The sequence below is a fragment of the Pseudophryne corroboree genome, chromosome 1 (assembly GCF_028390025.1).
Source record: "Pseudophryne corroboree isolate aPseCor3 chromosome 1, aPseCor3.hap2, whole genome shotgun sequence".
Lineage (NCBI taxonomy): Eukaryota > Metazoa > Chordata > Amphibia > Anura > Myobatrachidae > Pseudophryne > Pseudophryne corroboree.
The window spans coordinates 336,604,016-336,617,899 of NC_086444.1; the positions used below are offsets into that span (position 1 = coordinate 336,604,016).

The 13,884-nt window shown below is 42.9% G+C and overlaps 3 long non-coding RNA genes across 3 annotated transcripts; 2 read left to right on the forward strand and 1 right to left on the reverse strand.

Moving 5' to 3' along the window:
* LOC135064515 (uncharacterized) lies at positions 1–2,750 on the reverse strand. Its single transcript, XR_010250875.1, has 3 exons — positions 2,120–2,750; positions 1,928–2,046; positions 1–1,699 (listed from the first exon to the last, which is right to left on the reverse strand). It is a non-coding gene; the product is annotated as an uncharacterized LOC135064515 (long non-coding RNA).
* A 1,571-nt stretch (positions 2,751–4,321) lies between these two features.
* On the forward strand, positions 4,322–5,472 carry LOC135064620 (uncharacterized). The gene is made up of 4 exons (XR_010250976.1): positions 4,322–4,804; positions 4,886–4,949; positions 5,023–5,141; positions 5,370–5,472. It is a non-coding gene; the product is annotated as an uncharacterized LOC135064620 (long non-coding RNA).
* Positions 5,473–9,437: 3,965 nt separating this feature from the next.
* Positions 9,438–10,588, forward strand: LOC135064725 (uncharacterized). Its single transcript, XR_010251078.1, has 4 exons — positions 9,438–9,920; positions 10,002–10,065; positions 10,139–10,257; positions 10,486–10,588. It is a non-coding gene; the product is annotated as an uncharacterized LOC135064725 (long non-coding RNA).
* Positions 10,589–13,884: the final 3,296 nt, after the last annotated feature.

A 13,884-nucleotide genomic window follows, 5' to 3' on the forward strand; every position in this document is an offset into this window, starting at 1 on the left:
GTCATCTGCTAATTGTCGGTTGATCTCCATGTCATAGTCAGTCCAATCTTGGACGACTATTGCTCCTCCCTTATCCGCCGGGCGGATGACTATATGGGGAGAATCCTTTAAAGTTTTTAATGCTTTCCTCTCGGCTATGGACAGGTTATCAAACATCCTTTTGGGGGGTGAGCTCTCAGAGTCTCTTTGGACTAACCGTAAATAAGTTTTGATGCTGGGATTGGAGGATGGAGGATCGAATGTCGATTTGGGTCTGAATTGAGGTATCTCTTTGTTAGTGGATTTGTTAGCAAAGAACTCCCGCAGACGGAGGGAGCGGCCAAATTTATACTGATCTATAGTTTGTTGGAATGAATTAATTCTGCATGTGGGGACGAAAGATAAACCTCGGGCAAGAAGTTTAGTTTCCGCTGGACTCAGTTCTACGCTAGATAGATTAAAGACATTGTCACCTACTGTCTCCTCCTCCCTCTTCTCTTGGTACCCCCCTCTCCTCGGGTGCGGTCTGTGCCGCTTCTGAGAACCCTGGAACGGGTAGAGGAGGCCTCTCCTCCTCGATCTAAAAAACGAGTGGAGTCGTTGTTCCCTTCGTAATAATCGGTGTCTGAGGTAGAGGCGGAGGAAACAAATTCATGGGCAAAAGGTTGGGCCCTTCGCCTAGTGTATTGTCTATTCTGACGTTCACTAGTATTGTTTCCAAGTAACCAGCGGTATACAGTATGCGTTTGGTAGTCGTTAGTTACAGTGGACAATTTTTTTCGTTTAAAAGAAATTAGATCACGTTTATAAGTGTCCACCTGTGTCTGTAGACGTTCGATCCAATTTTGGGTTTTGTCATTCTGCAGCACGGTGGTGTGAGATTTGATGGTAATATCCACTTCAGTAGATAATTTCTTTAACTCAATGCCAACTTCCTCCACTACCAGGGTCATGAGGTCAAGCGAACATTTGTTCAATACTCCACACCACCGGCTGCAGAAGACAGGGTTGTTTCTACCCAATGTTGGAACGTTAGAAATACGGAAACCCCGGGGGATTTGTTTTCTCCTGAGGTATTCCGACAAAAATTGACCATGTAAAGTCAAATCAACCTCTTTTTGTCTGTGTTTAAGCACTTTGTAAAACAAATCCACAGGGGTTTCGGCTGGTAAGGCCTCAAACTCTAATTTATCGAATAGTAATTTTTCAGTGTCCTCATCCGTAAATGAAACTATACCAGTTTCAGCTTTGGCCAGTAGGCCATCATCCAACAAATATACCCCGCTCTGAGTCATAACACTCTTTAGACTGGAAAACTCAAACAGGTATAGCAATTAGATTAATAACATACTAAACATGACAAACAAAACATGTAAGGTTCCCGGAAATAAAGGTGGTGATCGGTGAGGAAGTCCAATCCGGTATGTTGGATGGGTGTCAGGAAGTAGGAACTGCATATAGTAGTTCGAACAAATGTAGTCTTGGAAGATCCTGCACTCTCATCAAAAGTAATAACGACGGCGGGTGCTCCTAATGACCAGAGAGGCCACCAATATACCACAACAACCACCTAGGTGGAAGGTGCACTCACGCCCAGAAATTAGTCTCTGAAGTCACTTGTAAATTCAGTATATTTTTATTCGGGTTCACTGTTGATGCCGTATTTCATCGACGTTTCGGTCCTTATGCGGACCTTTATCAAGATTGGCACTTAAATCACCTATACAATCAGAAACAGTTACAATTAATATGTATAAGAACCCAGATTTATTCAACACCAACACCACCAGTGCCTCCCAGGCCCTGAAGACTGTCACAAAAACCAGAAAACGTATTAAAAAGCTGTTTTTTTATATATGTAAAAAAGAGATACTTGGAAATAATCCACGTGTGATGAAAGAGACACCTCCACCATTAGGACTATCTGTTTAGATAGGCAAATGATTACCTGGACGGCAAGCCAGATCACTCAGATGTGTGGAATGGCCTTCAAAGTTGGCAACATGCCTGATCACATAATGAAGTTAAAAAGCCTATAACGTAGGGGAAGCTGCAAGGCGTAGTCACCTATTAGATAAATAATAGAGTAACTACACCATAAGAAAATACACTAACAACGTCATTTTGGAAAAGATCATACCTAGTTACATGTAGAAATAGCTCATGGCAGCTTGTGGGCTCTGTACATGTGTCAGACACTCAGTCTGTAAGGAGGCACAACAGGAAAAAATAATCACCAACCGTAATCATGTGTCAGAAGGGAGCTGCAGGAGAACCATACTCACTGCTCAAGTGTCCAGAGCCAAATGGAAGCTGCATAAAGTTCAGCCTCAGCTGAGCACTATTTAAGGATCAACCACAGGAAGTGCCAATTAAGGAGATTAGTATAAACCCAGTCTCTCATTAACTGATCACCTCTCAGATAACTAACTCAGACCAACTGGGAAAAAAGTTACAGGGTTCACAGGACAGGCAGTGGCTATCGCTAACGCACGGCTACTTAAATGAGTGTATTTTAACGATTTGGAAGGGCAACTGCCGGAGACGCGTCTTTTGCGTTCCACCGACCGGAACACCATGCGTTCCATTCCGCGGAAGAGGCGCTGGCCGGAAGTCTCTGCGTTCCACTCGCGGAAAGAACCGTAATTAGGCTTATCCACTGGCTAATGTTTAAAGGAGGTGTACAACCTAGAGGGGGGTGTTCTCAGAGAATGAACACTCCCCCAGGTGGAATCATCAATGTACAGGTTCACTCATAGCTCACAGGGACTCGGAGGTATACCGGAGGTCTCCTCACGTATAATCCTGGATTAACCTATGTGTAGCCTGTCAATCACCACAGAAGAAAAAGAGTGCAAATGTAAATAATGATCCATAATATGAAATGTCAAAAATGTCAAAAATGACATAAGAGGGCACCAGATCAAATGACCACAACTCACCCTACGCATACAAACTAACATATATCTGATCAACAAAGGCAAATTGAATACTGATGTGAGTGTAATATCTTTATAGTAATACATTGGTATAATGTAGTAAAAGATTTTAAATAATAAAAGGGAATAGTGGGTGGTGTGGTCATTGAAATTGGTGGACCCTCGTGACTAGTATAGGACCTGGGAAGGCTCCGGGAAACAACAGAAAAATATATAAAAGTTTGCCTTTTCTTAAAACACCTGCTCCTATGGTTGCATACAAACGAGGGGCCAACCTAAAGCAATTACTAATGAGACCCACGATTTTCCCTGAACAGAACACATCTCAAATCCAGCTTATGCAAGCCAAACCTGGCAGTTTTTCCTGCGGGGGGTGCACAACGTGCAGATCTATGATCACTGGTCCTTTTTTGTATCACCCACACACAGGGAAAAAAATCTTTATCAGATATCATCTCCACTGTCGACTGGATCATGTCGTCTACCTTCTAAAGTGCCCATGTGGGTTATGTTATGTCGGACTAACCGCGCGTCCCTTTCGCGACAGGATGGCAAACCATCGGTCATCCATACACACGGCCCTCAATGTGGGCTTTTCTGACAAACCGGTAGCACGGCACTTTTTGTCAGTTAGACATCAAGTATCTGCCCTGAAGTGTCAGCTGATTGACTGGGTGCCGCCACCTGTTAGTGGAGGCGATCGCACCTTGTTACTTAAACAGAAGGAAAGCTTTTGGATACACAAACTCAATACAGTGTCACCAAAGGGCCTCAATGAGGCCAACCCCCTTAATATTTTTCTTTAGAATTTTATTTTGCCATAGTTGATTGGATACCTTGGAACACACTTTGTATGTTTCAGGGACATAGGGCACTGTGATACAATCAGCACATACAGGCTGGGTTTCGATTTGTGTTTTATATGTTCTATGTTTTATTTTTTTCATTTTTTTTTTTATGTATATAGATTAAGAAAGTAAGGACAGTTATTTATACGTCCTTGCTTATGTTTTTTATATATATTTTTCTGTTGTTTCCCGGAGCCTTCCCAGGTCCTATACTAGTCACGAGGGTCCACCAATTTCAATGACCACACCACCCACTATTCCCTTTTATTATTTAAAATCTTTTACTACATTATACCAATGTATTACTATAAAGATATTACACTCACATCAGTATTCAATTTGCCTTTGTTGATCAGATATATGTTAGTTTGTATGCGTAGGGTGAGTTGTGGTCATTTGATCTGGTGCCCTCTTATGTCATTTTTGACATTTTTGACATTTCATATTATGGATCATTATTTACATTTGCACTCTTTTTCTTCTGTGGTGATTGACAGGCTACACATAGGTTAATCCAGGATTATACGTGAGGAGACCTCCGGTATACCTCCGAGTCCCTGTGAGCTATGAGTGAACCTGTACATTGATGATTCCACCTGGGGGAGTGTTCATTCTCTGAGAACACCCCCCTCTAGGTTGTACACCTCCTTTAAACATTAGCCAGTGGATAAGCCTAATTACGGTTCTTTCCGCGAGTGGAACGCAGAGACTTCCGGCCAGCGCCTCTTCCGCGGAATGGAACGCATGGTGTTCCGGTCGGTGGAACGCAAAAGACGCGTCTCCGGCAGTTGCCCTTCCAAATCGTTAAAATACACTCATTTAAGTAGCCGTGCGTTAGCGATAGCCACTGCCTGTCCTGTGAACCCTGTAACTTTTTTCCCAGTTGGTCTGAGTTAGTTATCTGAGAGGTGATCAGTTAATGAGAGACTGGGTTTATACTAATCTCCTTAATTGGCACTTCCTGTGGTTGATCCTTAAATAGTGCTCAGCTGAGGCTGAACTTTATGCAGCTTCCATTTGGCTCTGGACACTTGAGCAGTGAGTATGGTTCTCCTGCAGCTCCCTTCTGACACATGATTACGGTTGGTGATTATTTTTTCCTGTTGTGCCTCCTTACAGACTGAGTGTCTGACACATGTACAGAGCCCACAAGCTGCCATGAGCTATTTCTACATGTAACTAGGTATGATCTTTTCCAAAATGACGTTGTTAGTGTATTTTCTTATGGTGTAGTTACTCTGTTATTTATCTAATAGGTGACTACGCCTTGCAGCTTCCCCTACGTTATAGGCTTTTTAACTTCATTATGTGATCAGGCATGTTGCCAACTTTGAAGGCCATTCCACACATCTGAGTGATCTGGCTTGCCGTCCAGGTAATCATTTGCCTATCTAAACAGATAGTCCTAATGGTGGAGGTGTCTCTTTCATCACACGTGGATTATTTCCAAGTATCTCTTTTTTACATATATAAAAAAACAGCTTTTTAATACGTTTTCTGGTTTTTGTGACAGTCTTCAGGGCCTGGGAGGCACTGGTGGTGTTGGTGTTGAATAAATCTGGGTTCTTATACATATTAATTGTAACTGTTTCTGATTGTATAGGTGATTTAAGTGCCAATCTTGATAAAGGTCCGCATAAGGACCGAAACGTCGATGAAATACGGCATCAACAGTGAACCCGAATAAAAATATACTGAATTTACAAGTGACTTCAGAGACTAATTTCTGGGCGTGAGTGCACCTTCCACCTAGGTGGTTGTTGTGGTATATTGGTGGCCTCTCTGGTCATTAGGAGCACCCGCCGTCGTTATTACTTTTGATGAGAGTGCAGGATCTTCCAAGACTACATTTGTTCGAACTACTATATGCAGTTCCTACTTCCTGACACCCATCCAACATACCGGATTGGACTTCCTCACCGATCACCACCTTTATTTCCGGGAACCTTACATGTTTTGTTTGTCATGTTTAGTATGTTATTAATCTAATTGCTATACCTGTTTGAGTTTTCCAGTCTAAAGAGTGTTATGACTCAGAGCGGGGTATATTTGTTGGATGATGGCCTACTGGCCAAAGCTGAAACTGGTATAGTTTCATTTACGGATGAGGACACTGAAAAATTACTATTCGATAAATTAGAGTTTGAGGCCTTACCAGCCGAAACCCCTGTGGATTTGTTTTACAAAGTGCTTAAACACAGACAAAAAGAGGTTGATTTGACTTTACATGGTCAATTTTTGTCGGAATACCTCAGGAGAAAACAAATCCCCCGGGGTTTCCGTATTTCTAACGTTCCAACATTGGGTAGAAACAACCCTGTCTTCTGCAGCCGGTGGTGTGGAGTATTGAACAAATGTTCGCTTGACCTCATGACCCTGGTAGTGGAGGAAGTTGGCATTGAGTTAAAGAAATTATCTACTGAAGTGGATATTACCATCAAATCTCACACCACCGTGCTGCAGAATGACAAAACCCAAAATTGGATCGAACGTCTACAGACACAGGTGGACACTTATAAACGTGATCTAATTTCTTTTAAACGAAAAAAATTGTCCACTGTAACTAACGACTACCAAACGCATACTGTATACCGCTGGTTACTTGGAAACAATACTAGTGAACGTCAGAATAGACAATACACTAGGCGAAGGGCCCAACCTTTTGCCCATGAATTTGTTTCCTCCGCCTCTACCTCAGACACCGATTATTACGAAGGGAACAACGACTCCACTCGTTTTTTAGATCGAGGAGGAGAGGCCTCCTCTACCCGTTCCAGGGTTCTCAGAAGCGGCACAGACCGCACCCGAGGAGAGGGGGGTACCAAGAGAAGAGGGAGGAGGAGACAGTAGGTGACAATGTCTTTAATCTATCTAGCGTAGAACTGAGTCCAGCGGAAACTAAACTTCTTGCCCGAGGTTTATCTTTCGTCCCCACATGCAGAATTAATTCATTCCAACAAACTATAGATCAGTATAAATTTGGCCGCTCCCTCCGTCTGCGGGAGTTCTTTGCTAACAAATCCACTAACAAAGAGATACCTCAATTCAGACCCAAATCGACATTCGATCCTCCATCCTCCAATCCCAGCATCAAAACTTATTTACGGTTAGTCCAAAGAGACTCTGAGAGCTCACCCCCCAAAAGGATGTTTGATAACCTGTCCATAGCCGAGAGGAAAGCATTAAAAACTTTAAAGGATTCTCCCCATATAGTCATCCGCCCGGCGGATAAGGGAGGAGCAATAGTCGTCCAAGATTGGACTGACTATGACATGGAGATCAACCGACAATTAGCAGATGACATGACCTATCAGAAATTAACCACCAATCCGGTTCCTAAAATTAAATCTAAAATCGATCAATTTCTGAAGTTAGGTTTTGAGCAGGGCTACATAAGTGAAGACACATTAAAATATTTGACCATCAATTCACCCAGGTGTCCCATCCTATACACTCTGCCCAAAATTCATAAGACATTAGTTCACCCTCCCGGCAGACCCATTATTGCCGCGGAAGGCTCTCTGTTACAGCCAATTGCTGTCTTTATTGACAGTATCCTACAGCCTTTGGTATTAAAAACTGATAGCTATTTAAAGGACACTGGGGATTTCCTCACACATCTACGGACATTTACCCATCTTAGTGAAGGCACTCTTCTGGCCACTATGGATGTGGGGTCCCTTTATACCGTTATACCACACCACTTAGGTTTGGATGTTATACGTCAATTTCTTTCCAACAGCCCCTGCAAAGATTACCCCACTGAGTTTGTGTTGGAACTGACCTCATTGGTTCTTACGTGCAACCACTTTATGTATAAAAATGATTATTTTCTTCAAATCGCCGGAACCGCGATGGGGTCGAATTTGGCCCCCGCCTACGCTAATCTGTTCATGGCGCACTATGAACATACGTACCTGTTACCTAGGTATGGGCACAAGATTGCCTTCTTTAAACGGTACATTGATGACGTCTTCTTGCTGTGGGAGGGCACCGAGTCTGAGTTTCTTGACATGGTGAACCAATTGAATGCTTTGGATAATCCTATCAAGTTCACATACACAGTATCGGCCACTAACATCACTTTCCTGGATGTCAGTATCACCAGAAATGGTGACCGACTGGACACCTCGTTGTACCGTAAACCCACTGACCGCAATTTGACCTTGCATGCTAGCAGCCATCATCCCCCAGCCCTCAAAGAAGGATTGCCCATATCCCAGTACCTCAGAGCCATGAGGATCAATTCCAACGCAGCACTCAAAGATCAACAATGTAACGAGATCACTTCTCGCTTTCTGGAGCGAGGGTACACTAGCAGTGTACTTACTCGCTGTCTCAATAAAGCGAACAGCATTTTTCATGGACAACAGGTTAAAAACCCCATTCGTAACAATCGGATGATTTGTTCCACTCAGTATGATGGTTCCACAAGTGCAACCAGAAAGGCCCTACGGAAACATTGGCCAATAATAGCCACCGACAACAGTTTGCCTTTTCTTAAAACACCTGCTCCTATGGTTGCATACAAACGAGGGGCCAACCTAAAGCAATTACTAATGAGACCCACGATTTTCCCTGAACAGAACACATCTCAAATCCAGCTTATGCAAGCCAAACCTGGCAGTTTTTCCTGCGGGGGGTGCACAACGTGCAGATCTATGATCACTGGTCCTTTTTTGTATCACCCACACACAGGGAAAAAAATCTTTATCAGATATCATCTCCACTGTCGACTGGATCATGTCGTCTACCTTCTAAAGTGCCCATGTGGGTTATGTTATGTCGGACTAACCGCGCGTCCCTTTCGCGACAGGATGGCAAACCATCGGTCATCCATACACACGGCCCTCAATGTGGGCTTTTCTGACAAACCGGTAGCACGGCACTTTTTGTCAGTTAGACATCAAGTATCTGCCCTGAAGTGTCAGCTGATTGACTGGGTGCCGCCACCTGTTAGTGGAGGCGATCGCACCTTGTTACTTAAACAGAAGGAAAGCTTTTGGATACACAAACTCAATACAGTGTCACCAAAGGGCCTCAATGAGGCCAACCCCCTTAATATTTTTCTTTAGAATTTTATTTTGCCATAGTTGATTGGATACCTTGGAACACACTTTGTATGTTTCAGGGACATAGGGCACTGTGATACAATCAGCACATACAGGCTGGGTTTCGATTTGTGTTTTATATGTTCTATGTTTTATTTTTTTCATTTTTTTTTTATGTATATAGATTAAGAAAGTAAGGACAGTTATTTATACGTCCTTGCTTATGTTTTTTATATATATTTTTCTGTTGTTTCCCGGAGCCTTCCCAGGTCCTATACTAGTCACGAGGGTCCACCAATTTCAATGACCACACCACCCACTATTCCCTTTTATTATTTAAAATCTTTTACTACATTATACCAATGTATTACTATAAAGATATTACACTCACATCAGTATTCAATTTGCCTTTGTTGATCAGATATATGTTAGTTTGTATGCGTAGGGTAAGTTGTGGTCATTTGATCTGGTGCCCTCTTATGTCATTTTTGACATTTTTGACATTTCATATTATGGATCATTATTTACATTTGCACTCTTTTTCTTCTGTGGTGATTGACAGGCTACACATAGGTTAATCCAGGATTATACGTGAGGAGACCTCCGGTATACCTCCGAGTCCCTGTGAGCTATGAGTGAACCTGTACATTGATGATTCCACCTGGGGGAGTGTTCATTCTCTGAGAACACCCCCCTCTAGGTTGTACACCTCCTTTAAACATTAGCCAGTGGATAAGCCTAATTACGGTTCTTTCCGCGAGTGGAACGCAGAGACTTCCGGCCAGCGCCTCTTCCGCGGAATGGAACGCATGGTGTTCCGGTCGGTGGAACGCAAAAGACGCGTCTCCGGCAGTTGCCCTTCCAAATCGTTAAAATACACTCATTTAAGTAGCCGTGCGTTAGCGATAGCCACTGCCTGTCCTGTGAACCCTGTAACTTTTTTCCCAGTTGGTCTGAGTTAGTTATCTGAGAGGTGATCAGTTAATGAGAGACTGGGTTTATACTAATCTCCTTAATTGGCACTTCCTGTGGTTGATCCTTAAATAGTGCTCAGCTGAGGCTGAACTTTATGCAGCTTCCATTTGGCTCTGGACACTTGAGCAGTGAGTATGGTTCTCCTGCAGCTCCCTTCTGACACATGATTACGGTTGGTGATTATTTTTTCCTGTTGTGCCTCCTTACAGACTGAGTGTCTGACACATGTACAGAGCCCACAAGCTGCCATGAGCTATTTCTACATGTAACTAGGTATGATCTTTTCCAAAATGACGTTGTTAGTGTATTTTCTTATGGTGTAGTTACTCTGTTATTTATCTAATAGGTGACTACGCCTTGCAGCTTCCCCTACGTTATAGGCTTTTTAACTTCATTATGTGATCAGGCATGTTGCCAACTTTGAAGGCCATTCCACACATCTGAGTGATCTGGCTTGCCGTCCAGGTAATCATTTGCCTATCTAAACAGATAGTCCTAATGGTGGAGGTGTCTCTTTCATCACACGTGGATTATTTCCAAGTATCTCTTTTTTACATATATAAAAAAACAGCTTTTTAATACGTTTTCTGGTTTTTGTGACAGTCTTCAGGGCCTGGGAGGCACTGGTGGTGTTGGTGTTGAATAAATCTGGGTTCTTATACATATTAATTGTAACTGTTTCTGATTGTATAGGTGATTTAAGTGCCAATCTTGATAAAGGTCCGCATAAGGACCGAAACGTCGATGAAATACGGCATCAACAGTGAACCCGAATAAAAATATACTGAATTTACAAGTGACTTCAGAGACTAATTTCTGGGCGTGAGTGCACCTTCCACCTAGGTGGTTGTTGTGGTATATATATATATATATATATATAATTGTATATAATATATATATATATATATAATATTGTATACCACCTACCCGTGGTTTTTTTTTTTTTTCATTCTTCTTTATACATACTACTATAGTAGCTTACTGTAGCAGTCTGCGGTGCTGCTGAGCTGACAGTGTCCAGCAGGTCCGTCATCAGTCATTACATAATAAATATATATACCTGTCCGGCTGCAGTACTAGTGATATTATATATACATATATATTGATTTCATCTCATTATCATCCAGTCTATATTAGCAGCAGACACAGTACGTTAGTCCACGGCTGTAGCTACCTCTGTGTCGGCACTCGGCAGTCCATCCATAATTGTATACCACCTCCCCGTGGTTTTTTTTTTCTTTCTTCTTTGTACATACTACTATAGTATAGTAGCTTACTGTAGCAGTCTGCGGTGCTGCTGAGCTGACAGTGTCCAGCAGGTCCGTCATCAGTCATTACATAATAAATATACATACCTGTCCGGCTGCAGTACTAGTGATATTATATTGATTTAATCTCATTATCATCCAGTCTATATTAGCAGCAGACACAGTACGGTAGTCCACGGCTGTAGCTACCTCTGTGTCGGCACTCGGCAGTCCATCCATAATTGTATACCACCTCCCCGTGGTTTTTTTTCTTTCTTTCTTCTTTGTACATACTACTATAGTATAGTAGCTTACTGTAGCAGTCTGCGGTGCTGCTGAGCTGACAGTGTCCAGCAGGTCCGTCATCAGTCATTACATAATAAATATACATACCTGTCCGGCTGCAGTACTAGTGATATTATATTGATTTCATCTCATTATCATCCAGTCTATATTAGCAGCAGACACAGTACGGTAGTCCACGGCTGTAGCTACCTCTGTGTCGGCACTCGGCAGTCCATCCATAATTGTATACCACCTCCCCGTGGCTTTTTTTTTCTTTCTTCTTTGTACATACTACTATAGTATAGTAGCTTACTGTAGCAGTCTGCGGTGCTGCTGAGCTGACAGTGTCCAGCAGGTCCGTCATCAGTCATTACATAATAAATATACATACCTGTCCGGCTGCAGTACTAGTGATATTATATTGATTTCATCTCATTATCATCCAGTCTATATTAGCAGCAGACACAGTACGGTAGTCCACGGCTGTAGCTACCTCTGTGTCGGCACTCGGCAGTCCATCCATAATTGTATACCACCTCCCCGTGGTTTTTTTTTTTTCTTTCTTCTTTGTACATACTACTATAGTATAGTAGCTTACTGTAGCAGTCTGCGGTGCTGCTGAGCTGACAGTGTCCAGCAGGTCCGTCATCAGTCATTACATAATAAATATACATACCTGTCCGGCTGCAGTACTAGTGATATTATATTGATTTCATCTCATTATCATCCAGTCTATATTAGCAGCAGACACAGTACGGTAGTCCACGGCTGTAGCTACCTCTGTGTCGGCACTCGGCAGTCCATCCATAATTGTATACCACCTCCACGTGGTTTTTTTTTTTTCTTTCTTCTTTGTACATACTACTATAGTATAGTAGCTTACTGTAGCAGTCTGCGGTGCTGCTGAGCTGACAGTGTCCAGCAGGTCCGTCATCAGTCATTACATAATAAATATACATACCTGTCCGGCTGCAGTACTAGTGATATTATATTGATTTCATCTCATTATCATCCAGTCTATATTAGCAGCAGACACAGTACGGTAGTCCACGGCTGTAGCTACCTCTGTGTCGGCACTCGGCAGTCCATCCATAATTGTATACCACCTCCACGTGTTTTTTTTTTTTCTTTCTTCTTTGTACATACTACTATAGTATAGTAGCTTACTGTAGCAGTCTGCGGTGCTGCTGAGCTGACAGTGTCCAGCAGGTCCGTCATCAGTCATTACATAATAAATATACATACCTGTCCGGCTGCAGTACTAGTGATATTATATTGATTTCATCTCATTATCATCCAGTCTATATTAGCAGCAGACACAGTACGGTAGTCCACGGCTGTAGCTACCTCTGTGTCGGCACTCGGCAGTCCATCCATAATTGTATACCACCTCCCCGTGGTTTTTTTTTTCTTTCTTCTTTGTACATACTACTATAGTATAGTAGCTTACTGTAGCAGTCTGCGGTGCTGCTGAGCTGACAGTGTCCAGCAGGTCCGTCATCAGTCATTACATAATAAATATACATACCTGTCCGGCTGCAGTACTAGTGATATTATATTGGTTTCATCTCATTATCATCCAGTCTATATTAGCAGCAGACACAGTACGTTAGTCCACGGCTGTAGCTACCTCTGTGTCGGCACTCGGCAGTCCATCCATAAGTATACTAGTATCCATCCATCTCCATTGTTTACCTGAGGTGCCTTTTAGTTGTGCCTATTAAAATATGGAGAACAAAAATGTTGAGGTTCCAAAATTAGGGAAAGATCAAGATCCACTTCCACCTCGTGCTGAAGCTGCTGCCACTAGTCATGGCCGAGACGATGAAATGCCAGCAACGTCGTCTGCCAAGGCCGATGCCCAATGTCATAGTACAGAGCATGTAAAATCCAAAACAACAAATATCAGTAAAAAAAGGACTCCAAAACCTAAAATAAAATTGTCGGAGGAGAAGCGTAAACTTGCCAATATGCCATTTACCACACGGAGTGGCAAGGAACGGCTGATGCCCTGGCCTATGTTCATGGCTAGTGGTTCAGCTTCACATGAGGATGGAAGCACTCAGCCTCTCGCTAGAAAAATGAAAAGACTCAAGCTGGCAAAAGCAGTAGCACCGCAAAGAACTGTGCGTTCTTCGAAATCCCAAATCCACAAGGAGAGTCCGACTCCAATTGTGTCGGTTGCGATGCCTGACCTTCCCAACACTGGACGTGAAGAGCATGCGCCTTCCACCATTTGCACGCCCCCTGCAAGTGCTGGAAGGAGCACCCGCAGTCCAGTTCCTGATAGTCAGATTGAAGATGTCAGTGTTGAAGTACACCAGGATGAGGAGGATATGGGTGTTGCTGGCGCTGGGGAGGAAATTGACCAGGAGGATTCTGATGGTGAGGTGGTTTGTTTAAGTCAGGCACCCGGGGAGACACCTGTTGTCCGTGGGAGGAATAGGGCCATTGACATGCCTGGTCAAAATACAAAAAAAATCAGCTCTTCGGTGTGGAAGTATTTCACCAGAAATGCGGACAACATTTGTCAAGCCGTGTGTTGCCTTTGTCAAGCTGT